The 20310-nt window shown below is 35.2% G+C and overlaps 1 protein-coding gene across 1 annotated transcript in view; it reads right to left on the bottom strand.

The window, feature by feature from the left end:
- The window catches only part of CDH18 (cadherin 18), a 327191-nt gene that overhangs the window by 188888 nt on the left and 117993 nt on the right, over nucleotides 1–20310 (bottom strand). The gene's annotated exons all lie outside the window — the stretch shown is intronic.

Raw genomic sequence — 20310 nt, 5'->3', positions numbered from 1 at the left:
CCTCTTGATTAGCCCTGGCTATTTAACTAGTTCACACACTGCACTCTGTGTTTGTGCAACGTGTCTCCATTTTGACAAGCCCCTCGTTCTGTTGAGCTAGTTTCTGTTCACCTGTTGCCTAATTCAGTGTTTCCTCTGTCCAGCTCCTGCATTAACCCCTCGTTGTCCAGTCTGTTGGTTCCCAGCCAGCTTCCCTGTGCTGTTCCATTGTTCCTTTCTGTGTGTGGATATCCCTGAGTCACCTGTGTTTCCTGTTGCTTCCAGTGTCTCCTGTGTTCCCTGTGCCCGCAGTGGCCCCTGTATCATTACTGTCTATCTCTTGGATACCTGGCAATTGACCCCTGGCGTGTGACCTGACCTCTCTTGTTTGCTCCCTGTCCTAACCCCGGCCTTCCTCGACTATCCTTCTGCTTTATGATTTGGTACCATGTTTTGCACACCTTGGTGTGCCCATGGACCGCAACCTGGCAGTAACCAGGGGAGCAACACCCTCCACATCAGAGGCTCTGAAGTAGACCTGGTTACTGCTTAGACTCTGCTTAGACTCCCAGGGCTCACATCATCACCATGCAAGCTTTAGCGCTCCCTAGTGGTCCTGTCACTCTGCGTATGACACTCCTACCTTCTGCTCATTTGAAAGAGCACTCAGAAAACATGTTTTCAGACTTGCCTACCTTTTTCTGTCTCTTAAAACCCTCACTACTTCCCATATCTTCCCTCCTATTGTGTGAGACTTCCCCCACCTCCTGGACTGTAAGATCCTTGGGGCAGGGTCCTCTTCTCCTCCTGTGTCACTGTCTGTAACTGTCTGTCATTTGCTACCCCTATTTAATGTATAGTCCTGCCTAATATATTGGCGCTATATAAATCTTGTTTATTATTATTATTATTATTATTATTAATAATAACAATAATAATAATAATCCTTATTCCTTACTTATCCTTTTCTAATTCTGCAACATGCTCTTCCTGTTTTACATTCTGCACTGCATATGTCCTATTCCTCACTACCTTATTCAATAATTGCCTTGGCACACTGCATTATTATCTTTCAGGTGTCCATGGATGCACATCATCTTTTACAATCTTATTGGAATAACATTCAGGAATCCATTCTGTAATGATTTATAATCATTGTTTTACTACCAATATGTTAGCTTTTTGTTTTACTGCACTACAAATGAGACACATGCATTTAATGTGTGTTTTTACTTTCACTTTTTATTAAGTCAATATTACTTGTCTTTGTGTGACTTTTTTATTAATAATTTGCTTCTAGGTCCCAGTACAGTACCAATTTTGTTATTTGGGTCATCCACAGAAAGATAAGATATAGTTAGGAACGACCAATGGGATTTTTATTGTTCAACAAACTTGATGTTTCGAAATGTATTCTTGGAGACTCTATTAACTTCAGATACTCAGTTCTTGAACTGAATTTGCTTTGTTATCCAGTCCTGGAGAAATAGCAGCCCACTTTTAGTTGAATAATTGATTTCTAAACCATTTGGTGATCTGTTTAAACCCCTCAAACACACAATTGCTCAGCTAAGAGAGCTAGATATGTGATGCAATTTAATTTTATCAATAGTAATCATGCAAATGTAGATAGGGCCAAAATATATTTATATTGGGTACTGACCAGATATGAGAGTCATAATCTCGGCATGACAGAAGCATGTTTGTACAGCAATAGAGATGGTATAATAAGGGGGTTCAAGCCATAATTCTACACATTCAATATAAAGGTTCTCTGCAGCCTATGCCAGAAGTGATCAATTGCCTTTAAACCAAGAACACATTGTGCTGCTCAGTAATTGATAGTACTAGGCCTAGGAAATGCTCATACCGTAATGGCAGCCTTTTGCATTATAACACTGTTGTGCAAGCAAAGAAAACTGAACAGACACTGGACTCCATGTACTTGCCGATTTCTGCTGAACACAAATTAAGGATTCTGTCAATCTGACACTAAAAATTATGTAGAAGACAATAGTAGTCTCCAGGAGATTAGTCATAGATAGCTATGCTGGCTAGTTAAAGTGACAGTGTCAGTACAGGGTCACTTGTATTCATACCTGTTAACAAGAAGAAATATACTGAACATAACAGTGGCTACCATTTTGCTGCTCTGCTGTCACATCATTTATTTAACTGATCAGATGATCTGAATACCTGTATTTGATGCCATATATAGTGGTTCCTTTCACCGGCTACAGTAAATATGAACCAGAGGGAAGAACTAACTTGTTTGACATACACAAAGTGTCATGGGAACATTGTAGTGACAGTGTTTCCAAGAAACACAAATTTAGAATGGTAAGAATTTCACTTTTACTTTTAGCAGCCAGAATTATCAATACAGCTGTCACTTTAAATACCAATTTTAAATTACAGGCAGATGAAGGTAAAATCGTTTTAGCACATTAGTTTCATTTGAATAGGTTGAACATTATTATGTGGAATGTAGCAAAATATAATATTTACTGTATATATTATAAAGCGTTTCACTTTATGATGTATATTGGGACATAGTAATGGCAACCTACCCATCTGCACTGTATTCAGGACAAGGTTTGCTGTCCACACAGTTTTTCTAAAAATAATTTACCCCCCTCCCCCCCACCCACCAAACCAAGAAAAAACCTTAGTTTACTGGAAACTAATATGGCGCCACCTAATCTGGTGATAAGGTTACCCCAAGCTTGGTGTAGAAGTAAATTGAGATATTACCTGCATATTTATGTAAATGGGTAACTGTCCACATACCAAAAGACAGATACTAGGGCTACGTTCACACTAGCCAAAAGGTGGAAATGCAATTACTGCTTCCTCATGCCAGTAAACCACTGCCTCGGCAGCTCCATAGAAAATTATTGAGGTTGGCAGGGCATGGTACAGTACCTCTCACTGCCTCCAACTGTCAAATCTGCAGACCCTGGTTCTTTAAGAACCATTGCTGCGATGTGAGTGACCGAGTGGCTGATTGCTTGATCCCAAAGCAGGTCTGAATCTCCCCTAAAAACAAAAAACCTAAAACAAAGAAAATACTAGACGAAAGTCCCAAAATACCTATTTTTATATCAAATGTCTAAGTCTTTAGTTACATGTACAAAACCAAAAATGAAACGCATTCAGAAAGGTTTCAAATACATTTGTCCAGATTCAAAAATACCTAAGAGAACTTGTTCATTGAAGGTGGAGGACCCCCAGGGTAAAACAATCCCAAAGCATTACATTTTTAATAAAAAAGTATTTCAATTATTGCAGGTTTTTAGTATGTGCAGTGCTTTTTTACTTTTGTGATGTGCCCTTTCCTGAAGATTTATTCTACTTAGAGTATATTACTTGCAATGCTTGTTTACACATTCATCTTTTTGTGACAGGGCTGCCCAAACTATATATAAATAAAAGGGCAGACTGTCAACAGAGCAAATTGTGTCTCTATAAAAGCAAAATCATACATTGTGAAAGCTTTGGAAACTAGTTTAATAACAATTTATTTATTAGGTATTCATATAATCTTGCAGTTCTCAATTTGGTATTATATATATTTAAAAATGGAGAACTGTTTGTCTGCTTTTATAGCAATACACACCAATGCTTTTTTATATTGAAGAGAATGCTACTTTATCATTTTCTGCAAATTTAGGAGAGACATTTCCGCACCAAGGCAATTAATAGTAAGGGTTACATACTGACTTTACACTCTGTTGTGGTATTGTTGACAAAAAAGGCCTTGTGTGCACAGAGCAGGAAGATAAAATAAAGGTTAAGTACCAACCCCCATTTTTTTAGCTGTGTGTTTAATGTAAGCTTCAGGTATTGAGCTCTGTCAACAACAAATTTTTTTCAGCAGCTAAGGCTAGCTTGGTATACATTTCAAAAGGAAACTAAACTTGTTTGACTACAAAAACAAAATAACAATATTCATTTTACATATATGCACACATATATTTTCTGTGCCATAATAGTGGAAAATGAAAGAAAAGAAATTAAACAGAATACAATACAAAACCTCTTCTTACAAGTTAAGGTCTCAAAATAACTGTTGCTGTTTATGTTTATTCATGGGAACTTACTCATCTTCGTACTCTCAGAATCCAACACATATGCAGTATTTTAAACAGTCCTAATTAAATATTGATTTGGTATAGAGATAAAAGTGTTAAGTTAGACTTTCCCACAACTCTATACATCCAATATGTTTAGTAACCCAACAGTCCTATAATTACTGAAACATAAAAAAGTTTGTTCTCTTTGAAGCTAGGCTGAAGATATAAAAGTGTCACTAGTTTTAATTAATGTACGCCCTTCCTCCTATAGTTATTAAGATTAAAAAAATGCGTATGAATATATAAATAAAAAACAGCACCACAAGCTGCATACATCCACAACATTTAGGTGAAGCAGAGGCCTCTTTAAAATGACATTTAAGGTTACATTGACTCAATTTACTGACTTAATAGGATGCAGCAGTGGCCCTGCTACCAAAAAAAAATATTTGTTTTAAACACACAACCAAATGATATCACAAATGTACTAACTGTTCAAGAAAGCTTATGGTGTATATACTATATATGTGTATATACAATAGTTTCCCATTATTTCATATTCATATTCCTGGTGTGCAATTTATGTTATATCTTCTTGAAATGGATATATTACATGCCGTGCAGTTTTTCATTCATTTATAGCATATCTAAGGCCCAAAAAATGAAGATGGTAAACTGTTACTGTTTGAGCAACCAAGGGTGATGTCAGGTACATTAGGCTAAGTACTGTTGTTATTATACTAAACTGGGTAATCATCTGACATTACTAATTGGAGTGGCTGGCTAGATATGGATAGAAACCAAGGTGAAATACTATTAATGTCTACTTTAGTGATAAAAGCATTAATGCTTATTATTACCTAATATTGGCCTAATATGGCTTAGGTGGTTTCTTACAGCTCATTATAAAATGATATATTATAACTGTGCATTCAAAATTACATTTGACTAGAAATTGATATAGATGACCCCCCAATGTAATGCATATAGTTTAATTATTATTATGCAATAGAAATGCATTACATGTTTTTGAAATGGATATTTAAAAGCATGTGGGTGCTACAAATATAGTAATTTATGTATTTATATTTTCAAACAAGCACTCACTGACCTCTATAACTGCTTGTAATATGGAGTAAAATAGCTTCCAAAATTACAACAAAAACTCTGATGTCTGATATCAATCAGTTTTGAACAGTCTGTAGCACCTGCTGTTAGTTTTTAATATATTACTGATAGGATGCCAAGTTATGCCAATCCTGTCAGAGAAAAAAGGGTTAAAGCAGAGGCGATTTCAGTACTTCTGTTGTAAACTTAAAAAAATACCTTCACTAAAGTTTCTGCAGCTACAGAGGTTAGTAGGGGTTTAATTAAGGGTTTGTTTAATGATTTGTAATAACATGTGAATCATTTATTATTATCAACCCGGGCAATTAAAACTACAAAAAAAAAATTAACATTTGTTTTATTTTATATTTTTTACTTTTATGTTAAATTGCAAGAATAAAATAAAATTCAATAAAAAATGATACATTTCATTTAAATAAGAACTTTGTCAAGCATGTGCCTTACAGTCCAGTTTATAGGATAACCATGGCTTTTGGATGTGCAACATAATGTAATCAGCCAAGTAATCTGGACATTAACATTGTTACAACACACAGTTGACATTTATTTATGTCGAACCAATTGTAAATTATTGCATAATAAACCAGTCTTAATGTGTTAAGTGATATTTTCCCTGGAGGCTTCATAAAGACACTTATGGCTTGTATTGAATAATATACACTGAGCCTAAAAGAAAATAGGTTTGTATGTGGAAAATGAAGAACCATAACTTATCTCATACAATCCTAGAGAGGCCATTTTATATGTTCTGTTCTTGTAAAATGCAATGTACTTGTTATCCTTTAAACTATTTTCTCTACTATGTTGTTTCTCTTCTTATCTTATGAGTTATCAGCAACTCACATCATAATGCCCATCTATAAAAAAAAGCAACTGTCCATCTATAAAGAAGCAGCTATATTGAACTTTTCAAAATTTAATTTATGGATTTAAGTTGCCTGAGATAGCTTTTTATTTGTTATTTCTACTTCACAGACTCAGTGTAGACTGCGGTTTGATTGCACATCAATGTTACATGACCTGGTTATCTTAGAATGAATCTCTCATGAAAACTAAAAGGTCAGTAAAGGTTCTTAAGTATTTTCTATATAAAATGTCATAACTTCAAAGCCAAGATGACATGGTTAGGAATGTTTACATAAAAAATGTAATATTAGATAAATAAGAACATCCTATTTTAAGGATATCATTTAATACACACATATATATATATATATATATATATATATATATATAATAATTTTTCATTTATTCCTAACATCTTTAGGAGCAATACCCAATTTATAGAGGTGCTGTGCATGCTCTGACAATAAAGCCTGAGTATATTCCCTGATTTATTAATAAAAGCAAAAGTGATAGGTGTGTACATTTAGATTGAATGTACTAACAACCATGACGAGGGTAGCTCGGACTTTCTAGTCCATCCTTCATCACCACCATCAGAACCTCCACCTCTCCCCGACCCCCCACCTGCTTACCAAACACTCCCCCACCATTAAATACCCAGACACCAATCTTGGATTTAATTTGGCTGGCAAGCAGCCGTTTAATTAGACACTATTAACCATTCAAGTAATTAACAAATATCCAATAGTAATTAAATGACAAATAGATAAATACATTTACACTTTTGATATGCAATCATACATTACCATAAAATAACACTCCATTATTAATATTATTACTTAACAGGGATTATATATCGCAAACATTACATTGAATATAACCTATTTAACCAACAACCTAATTCCTCCCTTTTATTAATACCTAATCATAACAAAAATATCCATAATGTTATCAAACTCCATACTTCTGGTTAAACACCCAAACAACCAGGCTGCAGGTCTCAGAAGGCAAAATCCGCACCCAACAGGACTTTAACTCTTCCAACATTTCCACCTTGGCCCCTAGCCACCAAGCACTGCCTCAAGAACCCTAATCATCCGTTGACTATAAAGGGGGAGACCCCCACCAAAGAGGATCCCCCCTGCAAAATTCCACCACTTTACCAATGCACTAGATCCTTGCCTTTCAAGACCCCAATCACTAAAATTAACCACAAATTTATTATTTTTAAATTATAATTATATCTATGAAAGAAGTGGGTGGGCGGGAAACTTTTTTGCCCAAAAGAGGGCCTCTCACGTCCGTCCAGCCCCTTTTAACTCATCCTATTCCTAATCCCCTCCTACCCCACGCTCCACACTAGCACAGCCCCCTCTAGCCTTACTACATGGTATTAACCCTTAACACACCCTGGACTAGGCCTCCACATGTGGCCCTATGCCTAAATTCTTATGGCTAGGGGCCTCTCTTTAACAGAATTCACTTCATTAAAGTGTTATCTTTCCAGTGGCCATATATTCACATTTTTTGGGTTTCTGCAACTGCAATGTAGTTTTTTTTTAATTTGTTTAATTATTAAGACCTATGAGATGAGTACCTAAAACAAGTTCAAAATGCAATACATAATTAAATCCCAAATGTATTTCTCAATAACCTGTGTTATCGTTTTTATTTTAAATTAAATAACTTTGTAAATAAAATACTGACTTATGGACCCAAGCTTTCACAGTGTGGATCTTTTCTACTACAGAAACCTCCTAACATGAGTAATACATTGAATGAGTAATACAAATTGGATCAGAAATAGACAACTTGGAGGAAATGACAATTCTTTGAAGTACAATATTACATACCTCTTATGTACCTAACCAACAAATGGCCTATAAACTTCTCTGCACATTAAACTGGGTTATGCCAGTTTTATAGACTGCTCATCGTACGCATTAAAGGCTTATACCTTGCTCGGCTAACTTATCCCTCTTTGGTAACATTTTTCACTGGTACATTCATGTGTATGTATTTCTATATATGTTTGCACCTCTGAAAGTGGATGTGTTTTGAAAAAAATTAAATATTTGTTATCTTATAAGGGACATCTATAACTGTTAGGCAGTATCCAGTTATCACATTACCAGTCATCAGCTCTAATATACAATATATTCAACATAAATTTCAAATATAAGCAAAATCTTACTCCTCTACCAAGATGGATAACCATACAAAGTGTGGAACAAGCCATTGTAAGTCAGTAATGGGAATCAGAATCATGGAGTCCACCGGCAATACTAAGTTAATAGTCCTTGCCCTTTACTTGCCTTTTAGGGACTGCTTGCACAGTTCATGTCATCTTAAATGTTGGTGAAAAACATCCATTGCTGAATATGCTGCATATGGATTGCCTAGCATTCAGAACATGTGTTGTCCTCCCTCATCATCACCCTATCCCAATACCAAGCTTCAAGGAGAACAGGATAGGAAATGGATCCCTTACTTCATGTTGATATGAGTCAGCATGATGGACATCATTAAGGGGGAACCCCCAACTCTTCCCTAGACATAATACTCATGAAATACACAGAAACCCAGATTAAGCACTGCAATAAATGTTCTTTTCTCACTATACAGGCACAACAATCATTGCAATAAAGGTTTCTAATTACCTAGTATAGATAAGGATGGGAGGTTGGGGAAGCTAATAAAGTGTTTTTTTACCATCTTGGTGTAGACCGGATGTGGTATTTATTGTAATGCAAACTGTTTTTAATATATGATTTACCAATTTACAGTGATTGCTAATACATTTGAATATGTATTATATCAAAACATATCAATAGGTGTTTCTTGCAGAAAGGGACAGGTGACGTCCATTCTGCCTTAGGCAAAATTGACTGAAATCAATTACAGTTTTCCTTAAAGGAGAACTGCAAGTCTCAACCCAAGTTTAAAAATTGTCATGTACAGATAAACTAAAGGTATACTAGTCCTGACAGACTCTAAATGAGTTAAAAAAATGACATGATTGGGAATTCAGGAGAATCTTTTGTGTGAACCTTGCATGACAGTGAGATTCCTCACTACATCAACCTAGCATTGTGAATTCCTGTTTTCGGCATTGCCTAGATGCCAGAATGCAGAGCTGCACATAGCATGTACAGAAATAGGTATAAGAAAATTCATTATCTTGCGAAATGAGACATAAACTCATCCCAGCACTAGGACTGAAATGAATGTTTCTTTAAACAGGATTTTGGGATTATAATTCCATGTAACATTGGAAATACTATTATATTAGAAATTGTTTTTAAAATATACAATAATTGAGCTACATCAAAAAAAATGCTCTATAGGAATAGTTGTGTTAGTATACTATATCTGGAATTTCGAAGCAAACATTATTCATCCTTTCTAGCAGTTAAAGTTCCAATAGGGTAAGGCTTACCTTTCACTTTATTTTTTTACCACATTCTATACAGCTACTTGGTACATTAAGGCAAATTGAAAAGCTTAATATTACTTTTTAATATTTTTTTTTAATTTTATTAATTTTATAAGAGAAATAAATGAATTGTATTAATAGGGAGATAAATATTTTAAAATAGTTTCTACGAACAATCTGACTCTGGGTTGAAGAAATGTGGGTAAATCATGGACAACAGTGTCTGAGAATACCACAGTCCAACATTTTCTTTGTTATGCCTGGTTTATGAAAATGTTTTTAAGACACATGATTAATATATCATTTTGTTTCAGGTAAGTCTTATTCAATGGTATGCTTATGACTGTAGTGATACTATATTATTTTAGACATGCCTGAACTTCTCCTTTGGCAGTGCCAATGCCACTATTCAATATGCCTCTGCTCCATGTACAGCTTGGAAAGACCTTGTGGCTATAGGTATGTAGGAACTGGACAGCTGATATTGGAAGATCAGTGATAACGCTGTGGGGTTAGAAATGTATTTTAAAATTATATCATAAGGTTATCCAAATATGTGTAGTTATAGTTAGATATGCCATATATGAAATAAAATGCTAGTTGACTTGCTGTCGGTTCCAAAACTTTCTGTTTAAATCGGTGACCCAACACCAGATTCAGATTAAAGTTTTGCAGGAGTTGGTTCAAGCACACGATGATGATGATGCAAGCACACAAGATGCCTTTCAAAGATCACATGCTTTAGTATGGAATACCAGCACAAGGGCCCTATCATCAGGAAGCAATAATGATGAATTGGGCATTTTTGATGCCTTGTAAAGGGGCCCCCTGAGGTGGCTATAAATGATGCTTGCTTTAATCAGCTCTGAGAATAAGTACCAGTAACATACCCAGTGGATTATATAGAATGCCAGTTTTGACTTGATTTCAAGAACTGCATTATTTCACCAGCTGCATACTAGCTACAGGTCAGTGAATGTGAAATATCGAGGTCAAGGACATGCAGCCAGCCTACATTTTCAAGTTGTTTAATGTTAGCCTACATATTTTCTATGTACAGTCTCCTTTGAACAACTGAAATAGAATATGTTTTACTATTAAACATCCTAAATAGGAATACCAGGTGACATTACTAATTGATAATGAAAAACAAAAGCCATCATTTTACAAGAGTTTTAATATACCAAATAAAAAAAAATGTCATTTTAGCTTCTTTACATCCTAAATAATGGCGCAGCTTTTATTCTCCAAACTGAAAATACCTGCTTCCCATCAGTAATGGTTGTTCCATTACTGAAATCAATTTCTAGGTAATTAAAATCTGCATGACTGAAACTTAATCTAGATGTGCAGTGTTTTCCATTTATAACAGAAGCTGCAATTTCTCTGGTTCATTAATACATTGTGGTGTGCAGCATATTCCATCAATTAATGTATTAATGCATTTGTCTACTGCGTGTGAGGGGCACCCATAAGACATTCAGATTAATATTTTTACACTGCAACGTACAATGTACAATTTTATGTGATTTTGTCCATGAAAATGAACAGAAAACTGAAAGGAAGAATGCTGTAAATAAAAAATTTCAAACAGACCACCTGTCAATGGTCGTACATCAATAGGGAGTATTAATAGCACAAAACTGACATACAAAATATATGTCATATAGAGATTTCTTGCTGTCTAACTGACAGTTGATTTCATAGTAAACTATATAAAGATGATGATATGAACCTAAAGTGGACCTCAACAAAATAAGGTGTCAAGTTAAGTTGCGTTTTACCTATGGAAATGATTCCCTGTGGATAAAATGTCTCTCTTAGTTAAAAGCAATGGCTTCAATGCCAGGTATATATTTACAAAGAATGTGAAAAATGGTGCCTGTTACAGTATGATCTTTCCAAATAATTGTACTTTCTCACTGACACGGACCTCTCTGTGACTGTCAAGCCAAATGTGTCAAATTCGGTGTAAACCACCAATCATTTAATACGTTAGGGTCAATACTTCTGCTCTAAACCAGCAGAGACATTCACTCAGCAGGGAGCTTACTCCACAAGCTCACTTCTGTGTAGGCCTGACCTTTAGGACATGATTTTGTGGATGTTTTTATGATATACTCCTAAAAATCACACAAGTAGGTGAAACTGTTATTGACATTCTATTATCTTGCCTAAGGCACCAAGGTTTCAGTGAACAACTTGAAGAATGATCTTGAATTGGAATGATGGATATTATCAGGGGTATCTTACATAAGTTGTAAAAAATGCAGCAACTCATAGAAACAGTCAGATCTAAGTAGAGTACTGGAAATAGCACTCTGCTTTATTAAAATATTTTGTAGCTATAACTGTGATACTTTACTGAGCACCAGTACTGAGCACCAGTACCATTTTTACCAGGAGTAACTAATACTAGTCAAATACTAACACAAATTAACATCTAAAGGTATCTAATAGTCATAAAAGTTTGCCTTTTATTCTAGTACACCAAAAAGTCTAATTTGTCATTAATAGAGCTACTGAGCTGTTTTATATAGATGGTTTTATTCATTTATAGAATATGTGTATTAATTGGCTGTACTTCAAGCATAAGGTTGGGAAAACTATGCATTACTGAGCTAAAAAAAAGCATTTTCTTATGTAGTATTAGAGAGTAAAGAGGTAATGGACTATGGAGGATTATGAACGACACCTAAGATTACCATAAAACGAAGCTCAGTTCAAATGACCTAATACATATATTTGGGCTGTTACTTAGTGAAGCATGTAAATGTACCCAGGCTGATGTTTTAGGAATATGTTTAAATTGTAGTGGTTTTTGGTCAATTTACATTTTTTTTAGCCTATACATTTCAAACGTTATATTTTAAATGGATATTTTTACTATCTGCATTAAATCCTTAGTTTAAAATAAATAGGTAGGGTGTTTTCATGCTTTAGAGTGTGCAGTGCATGACTGACCAATAAAAACCTAAACTTTTAAAGGGTAATAAAATACCATACAAAGTCTCCTACACAAAAGGATAAATAGCTACCAGAGAATTGCAAAGTAATGGGTGAGCATTATTACCCTTGTGTGTGTGTGTGTGTACCATACTGCAATGAAGACTTACCAAATCTCCCTGTTTTACTCAAATTTTCCTACGTGGGATATTTTCCTACCTTGTCAGGGAAATTATTAGTTATACTATGTGCAAAAATTGATGACGAATGTATTTTTTTAATGGGGAGAATAGTTTGCATACTATTTGTAATTGCATTAAAACTAACTTTTGATCATTATTATACTCTTAAACCACATGAGTCCCATTTTAAAATGCCGCTCGGACTCAGCTTCCGTGGATCCCAGGCTGTGTGCACTAGATTTGCTGTCTGTCAGTGATAGATTGCGTTCAGCACTAAGTCCAGGAGTTGATATGATCAACCCCTGGACGTCCTTCTACACAGTGCTCCTAAGTTCTCCTGTAGAATAATTGTACATTAGATGAAATGTGATGTCACAGAACTTTCTTCTAATATGAACTGAAAAAAAACACACACAAACTGCAGCCAGATATGTTCTGCTGCATAGAAAAGCAAATCAGTTGTTTCCTATCCCTTGTTTATCACTTGCCATGGGGGTTGGGGAGTTGATGAACGACATCCAGGAACTGCTGTGGAGATGATCAGTGTTTCTCAACAAGGGTTCTGTTCCTCCAGAGGTTGATCAAGGTTCCTTGAACAATGAGTATCTGTGCCTTACAGGTCAGTTTAAGGGACACCAATGATCTTTTTTGCTATCTGTAAGGTTGACATTCTTCCCACTGGCAGGTACTGGCATTCTTCCCACTGACCACCACAAAAATGTGTGTGATTTGTAGATATCAAGAAGGTAATTATCCATTATTTGGGTTGACATAAAAATCAGAGTACATTGAATTACACCCAGGCCTAGATTACATAGAACATTTAGTTTGGTTCAGGCTACATTGTTACCTGTGTAGTGGCAATGAATGGGAATGAATACTGATCCTTGCAGCGCTACTAATTCCAGCCATAGCTAATCTCCAAATCCATTCACACATTTGAACACTCTGTCAGCAGAAGTTTGGGTGCTTAGTAATTTACTGTAAAGTCCACCAATTTGTGTAAGGGTAAACATATACTGTACAGTACATTCTGTATATGTTTGGAATCATACTATGCCTAAAAACAATAATAACATACAAGTAACCAAAAAAACCTTTCTTACAGATGTTAAAATTATTATCATAGACATAAATGAAACTGTTTATGCAAAATGCCTAATTTGTAAATACTTTACACATCAAATATGGATTCAGGCATTATTCCTTCTGTCAAGAAGAAGCAACTGATTCCTTATGTAAATGCTTGCAGACTTTTCTCATAATGAAGATTTTTTAAGTAATGTTAAAATTCGTAATTGCATCCAATCATTTTCTCAAGAGGCATTAAGAAAATATTGCAGTTCTCCCAAGGGTTTCTCATTCTGCCAGTCTCCAGGGTTTTTGTGTTCCCAAAAGTGACACTGACAGAGTCTTTATTTGCAGAGTACAGTTTGCCTCGACAGCCTTTCCAATTGTGAATAAATAAACACAATAGCAAGCTTAACACAGATGAGTATTATACATACATACAGTATAATATTAACGTGCAACAATCAATGAACAGAAGAAAGAAAAATTCATTGGAAAGAAGCAATAAATCATTAGTATTCCTCTTAGTTAGAGCGGCTAGAAGTAATCTTACAGAAATAAATAGCATATTTTATTATTCAAAAGGAAATTGTGCTTTACTGAAAACCGAATAAGGAGAGACATAATCAGAACAGTGGATCAACTATCATTTACCACTACTAATAAACATTTACCCAGAGAAGCAAAATGGCTTCCATTGCTAACAAAATCTAGTCCCAAGCTGACCTTTTTGTTTAAATCCATTAATCAGTAATAAGACACCCCAGAAAACATTGTAAAATAATTTTCAGGTGTAAGGGAACCTTTGAAAAATTAATCAATGGGAAAAATGATATGGACATTGATTTCCAGTGGAAACAATATCTGGAACGCCACCTTCACCAACATTCCATGTTTTCTAGCACCTAAGCCAAGTGGTATTGCCCTCAGAACTATGCAGGCACCAGCTTATGGGAGGTAAATAGCTCAAGGTACTCCTGGAAAATTCTGTAGGATCCCTAGGGTTCCATGGGACTCTGGTTGAGAATTGCTGCTCATAAAAAATTTAAGCCAGGCAACTATAGTTTAAAGTAGGAGGTCAACACTCCATATTTTTCTTAAGAATATTACCTGGCTTTGGAATAATGGCCAATGGAGAGAATTAATAAACATTTATCATCCCATGTTTCTGTGAAGGTATTTATTTCTTCAAATCATTATATAGATATAATAATAGGTAGACACATTTGGCTGAGCTTGTACTGTAATACTGAGGGCATTTCAGCACTAACTCAGCTGGTTTTCTCAGTTCATTTTTAGCCACAAAAGTAACTTAGTCACCTTTATCTAATCACATGACTTAAATCCTATTGAAATGTGTCACAGAAGATGTGGATTGTCCAAAAACAAGCTGGGCATGTTATTTTACAGTCTATTGATCCCCTTACATTTTACATAATTCAAACACCATGATGAACATTTTATAATATTACAGAACAAGATCAGTTACGTGTGATTTCCTACTTCTAGCCATCATGCCATGCCATGTGGTATGCATGTCCTAACTTGTGTGAAAAAAAACAAGTATATAAAGATTAGACAAAACTGACAGAGTTAGGTAAATAAGGTGAAATGCTGTATATTGTATTAGTTAAGGGCTTGTCTCTTAAAGTTTTGTCTTAAGATTGGCTTCATAATATAAATGAAAACCCCAAAAAATCAAGTCGTTTCAAAATTTTCTTTCAAGTGATTGTTTTATAAATTACCTCAACACATAGTATTAAATTCAAATATTCTATAGCTGCATTTGGACACAGATTTTGACTAAAATTACATATTTTCCCCAAATGGTCTAGACTATGCTATAATATTGAGGAACCTTATTATACCGTACTATAACTTATAATTACTTTAATTAAAGTTTTCAAGATATCAAAGGGTGCAATTTCAGACATATCTCTAAAAGTGCAATAGTACACTTAAGTACAAGCATCACTCTGCATAGATAGATTTATTCTGCAAATAAAAGTAATCAGTGAATTAAAGGTTGTACTACCTACAAGAAGATTACAGGAAAAAGGGACCCCCTCTATGTTTTGTATATCTTTTATCTGAGAGCATTTGCTCTCAATTAAAAAGCTTTCTAGTGCACTATGATGCATAAAGTTTCTTTTTTTTCAGTTAACCAAAATTATTAATGGAAATTACATGACAGTGCTATTTCCTCGTACAAGTGGTGTTACTTTTAAACCTAGACTAGCATGTGACAACTGACATTTTCTGGATGTATTATCTGCTAACTCTGAGCTCTGTGAAATTAAGCATTTCACAACTATTCAGATACATTAGCATAGTTATGTTTACAGTGCATTTTAATCTGCATGTTCCATACTTTCTTCAATATGCTAGATATCATTAGGAAGATATTGCCTCTCAAAGATATCACAGTAACTTGATAAAAAGCTTGGTATTTAAGAACTGTGGCTGACTATGTGTTCACATACTACAGAAATAGTAAAAAAAAAACAGCTTATGTCAGCATCAGAATTGTTGACTTTAAAGCTTAATGCCAAACCCCAACATTAGCTTTCATTTTTCAATATTTTATGTAGTGCTCTCTAGTCATAAAATAGATTAGCCGTATTTGCTTTCCTTTCTTTCAGTTGTCTAACCTCAGAGTAATGTGTGGCCCTTACCTAGAGAAGAATACATATAGGAATGTCCTCTGCTCCAGCCCAAAACCTGTTATTTATTGATAGGGATCCGCAATCTGGTTTCCATAGTGGTCTCCTTTGGCCTAATGGTTAGTGGTGCTTACTTTTATGCCTGTGGTTGTAGAATAAAATGTTTTATTATTATTATTATTTTTAGGGGGTCAGAGTGGGGAAGAATAAAACAAATTTTAGGTTTTCGAATTAATAGGTTTTTCCCTCGCTTCCCGTCTCTGTAATGCTCATACATAGAAACAAACTGACCTGTACTAGTGAAAAGCCCATACACTCCTCTGCAAACAAAGCAGTGAGTCCTTTCTAGCAGATGGAACAGCAGGCACAGCCTTCTTTCCTATTTTATGGTTTTTCACCCAAACTCCAGGTACGAGATCAGGTGATGTCTCTTCCAGAAAATGTAAAAAAGTGCAAATCCCATGGTGTATGCGTGAGATCTAGCACTCCTTTTTTATATACTAGGAAAGCCCCTTATGAGCAGCCCAAAGCCTCCTGGGATATGTGTTGTATGTACCTAAGGAGGTTGCAGGTTTTCCTTTAGTCTTGGAATGGGGGGTCCTCCCCATAAACGGTGAAAAAAAAAATGTTTACGTTATAGAAAAGGGTTAGCCACCTTTTATACAAGGATTGACCTGAAGCAAGCAATGCAAGAGAACTTAGGGGAGGGCTAGGGTTAAAAACCTGTTCTGGGGTTATTGAAAGGTCAGATTGTGGATTGGTAATAGGGTGGAGGTGGGAGTGGGGTTGAGGTAATATAATGTTGGGGGATCAGGGGTGAGGTCACATGACATTTCAATGTGCAGGAGAAAGCTTAACCCCGTTTTGTTTTATTGCAGGGGGTTTGCTTGATTTTGGGTTTGTTTATTGAGCAGTTTGGGGTGGTATAGGCAGTTGAAGTCCTCAAGGGGGGTGTGGTTTGGTGGCAGCATCAGTGTGGTTAGAGATCTTCTGATTTGTGTAAATTTAAATTTTGTTAGGATAGTCTGGGAGTAGTGGTGATATCGTTCCCGAGCTGGGCAATGTCATGTTGGCGCAATTTCAGGTGGTAGTGGGGGGCTTTCAAAACCAACAACCGGAAAAGATTTAAAAGACACTGTATTCTGTGATTATTATTCTGTTTGTTGTTGATTGATTAAGGTAATATTAATATTAATATATTATTATAATATATATATTATATATAAAATCTTTAATTGGGTATTGTGGGGTGCTCAGTGGTTGAATAAAGGTCTGCGGGACTCTGCTATACCACAGTCATGTTAACAATGTGCTGATAGGTTCGCTTTAATTTCTTAGGGTTCTATTTATTAGGCAAAATCAACATTATGCATCACAGGCCTAATCACTCCTTCACATCCCAACCTGCTTTTTTTTAAATGGGTTTGTGAAATTATGTAAGGCAATCATTGGGTTTATATGTGCCCCTTAGAGACAGAAACAGGCAGCTAGTCCATATACAATATTGCAAACTAGTTTAGAATTGTCTCTGAAAACAATTATATTGTATTCAATTGTAGTAAAGTTCTTTCTCCAAAACAGTAAAGAGAAATCCAGGTCTTATTAAAGATAATAAGATATTGCTGCATAATTTCCTCCACTAAGGTAGGAATTCATTTTTATATACTAGCAACAGTTCTGTAAAACAAAAAGTTAAAAGAAGATAATTGGTGTCTATTTTTAGTGTAACACATTGAAAATGATGTTTCCAAGGCCTCTCTGATCCACAGAAAGTAGATGCAGATAAATGCCTGTCAAAAAAAGTAGAACTAAAGACATGCAAATGAGGCTTGTTGGCTCATTACCTGCTCTATCTGGGAAGCCGTTTAAATTGTAGCATAGCACCCAGTGCAACCTTTATATCAGGCATAGACACAGTCTTTCCTTAGCTAATATCAACTATGACAGTCCACTAAATGTTTATTTGTGCTTTGGAAACAATCATATGTTATCCTACTGGAAATAGCTGTCATAAGGAAAATACCTAAAAGACATCTCTTTATATAGATACATCTTTTAAAGCAGGTCTAAAAATGTTTTTACTTTACATAAAGTTTTTTCTTTGTATAAAGTTAAATCCTTCTTCTTACTTTTTATTTTTTTTTATTTTCATTGCAACACCCTTTAAAAAAAAAAAAAGGCAATGCACCTCTCTTTCTGTCTTGATCGCCGCAGCGATAGCTATGTCATGCATCCCAGGAAGCTCTTTCCTGCTCCTTCAGCGCATGCACAGGGCATTTTCCTTCACTAAGGGGAAAGCATGCGAAGTGAGATCGCACCTGGTGGAACAAGGACGCATTCTATAACGGGGCGGGACCAGATCGAGGAAAGGTCCAGCTCAATCAAAGGTTCTGCGGGATTAAAGGTAAATGTGATTTTTATCATTTTTCGGTCAAGGGAGGGACTTGCACAGATTTCTTACAGAAATATAGGAAAAAGCAAGTATGAAATGGCCATTCTTACCCTACAAAATTTTATAATATTTTTATGTTTTTCTGTTGCAATAAAACAGATGCATCACATCATAAGATTATGGCTGTGCTCTCTAAGGGGTATAACTAAAAGAACTGGGCAGAACAATAGAGCAGAACCGCAAAGTTTCTAGGGGTTCCTTAATAAATGAGCAATTTGTTTCTCTCGGGTCAGTTTAACTGAAACCAATGATTTTTTTGGCTATATTTTAGGGTGACATTGTTTCCAATAGCCAGTAATGTAAAAGGCATTCTTCCTATTGACCACTACATTATCATGAGCTATGTATATTGTAATTATAGCAGGGGTTCTCTAAAACCTTAAAGTTATTTTAAAAGTTCTGCCATGTTAAAAAGGTTGAGAAAGGCTGCAATGGGTCAATACCTAGATCAACATACATTTTTTTCCTAATCTAGTTCAAAGTGCCCCTATATTTACTTACAATTAAATCAAAGTTCCAGCAGACCTCTCTCTCCGGCACTGCTGGAACTTTGATTTAATTTTTGGACAGAAGATCATTCTTTCTGACAAGTGTTGTTGGTGCTGGCTGGTAGCTAAAGTTGCTCAGGTTGGCATGTGGAAATTTACCAATCCAGGTTTTTACCAACATAACTCTTATTGTCATTTACACATATATTATTGCCACCAGGGCCAAGTAATGATAGCTGGTGCCCTGGTTTGGCTGAACAATCACAGAAGATTAGTCGGACTCCTCATTATGTAGAGACGATCTTGCAAGAGGTTAACAGACAGCTTCCACAACATAAACCCACATTATTCCACAAGGAGTATTTACACCCACAAAAAACCCATTTTATTCCAAATAAACCATTTATATTCTGTTAAAATATTCAGTTCTACTTGCTTTATCAAGCTTAGGGGGTGTTATTGCCCCTTTGGCAATGACCCATCATAATACCTGTTTTGGTGCTTCTTCTTGGTTGTAGTATAATATCATTTGTCAAAAAACTTTTTTTCTTTCCTGTTTGCTTTGTGGTTTTCATAGGTTGAATCAGATTACCATACATATTTAAATATAGGTTCATTGGAATATAATATAGGAATCTATTTTTACCCTAGGTCACCAGTAGTCCTTTAGATGTGGACACAGCACCATATAATGGTGTGATCCAAACATAAAACTGCATTCTTTTTCTAATAGCATTGTTAGGTCAAATATCAAGTATATATGGGGTACAAAAACTTGACAGTTACCTCCTTACCAAATATAGGGACTTCTAAAAAGCAGGTTGTCATTAGAAAACCATCTTTATTATTTCCAGTATAGTATAGTAAGGTACTGCTAATATGGGAATAAAAATTCTATTAAATTACCCCAAAATTGACTTTTTCAAGGTCTATCTGCTGAATATTCCATATAACCATTTATTAGTTCATGGACATAAAAAAAATAAAAGCAATATGATTGATTTAACTAAATACAAATATTGATTATTATTACAACATTTTGA

Source organism: Pyxicephalus adspersus, chromosome 5 (assembly GCF_032062135.1).
Source record: "Pyxicephalus adspersus chromosome 5, UCB_Pads_2.0, whole genome shotgun sequence".
NCBI lineage: Eukaryota > Metazoa > Chordata > Amphibia > Anura > Pyxicephalidae > Pyxicephalus > Pyxicephalus adspersus.
The sequence above is the reverse complement of the archived record's forward strand: the minus strand, read 5'-3'. Positions and strand labels throughout refer to the sequence as shown.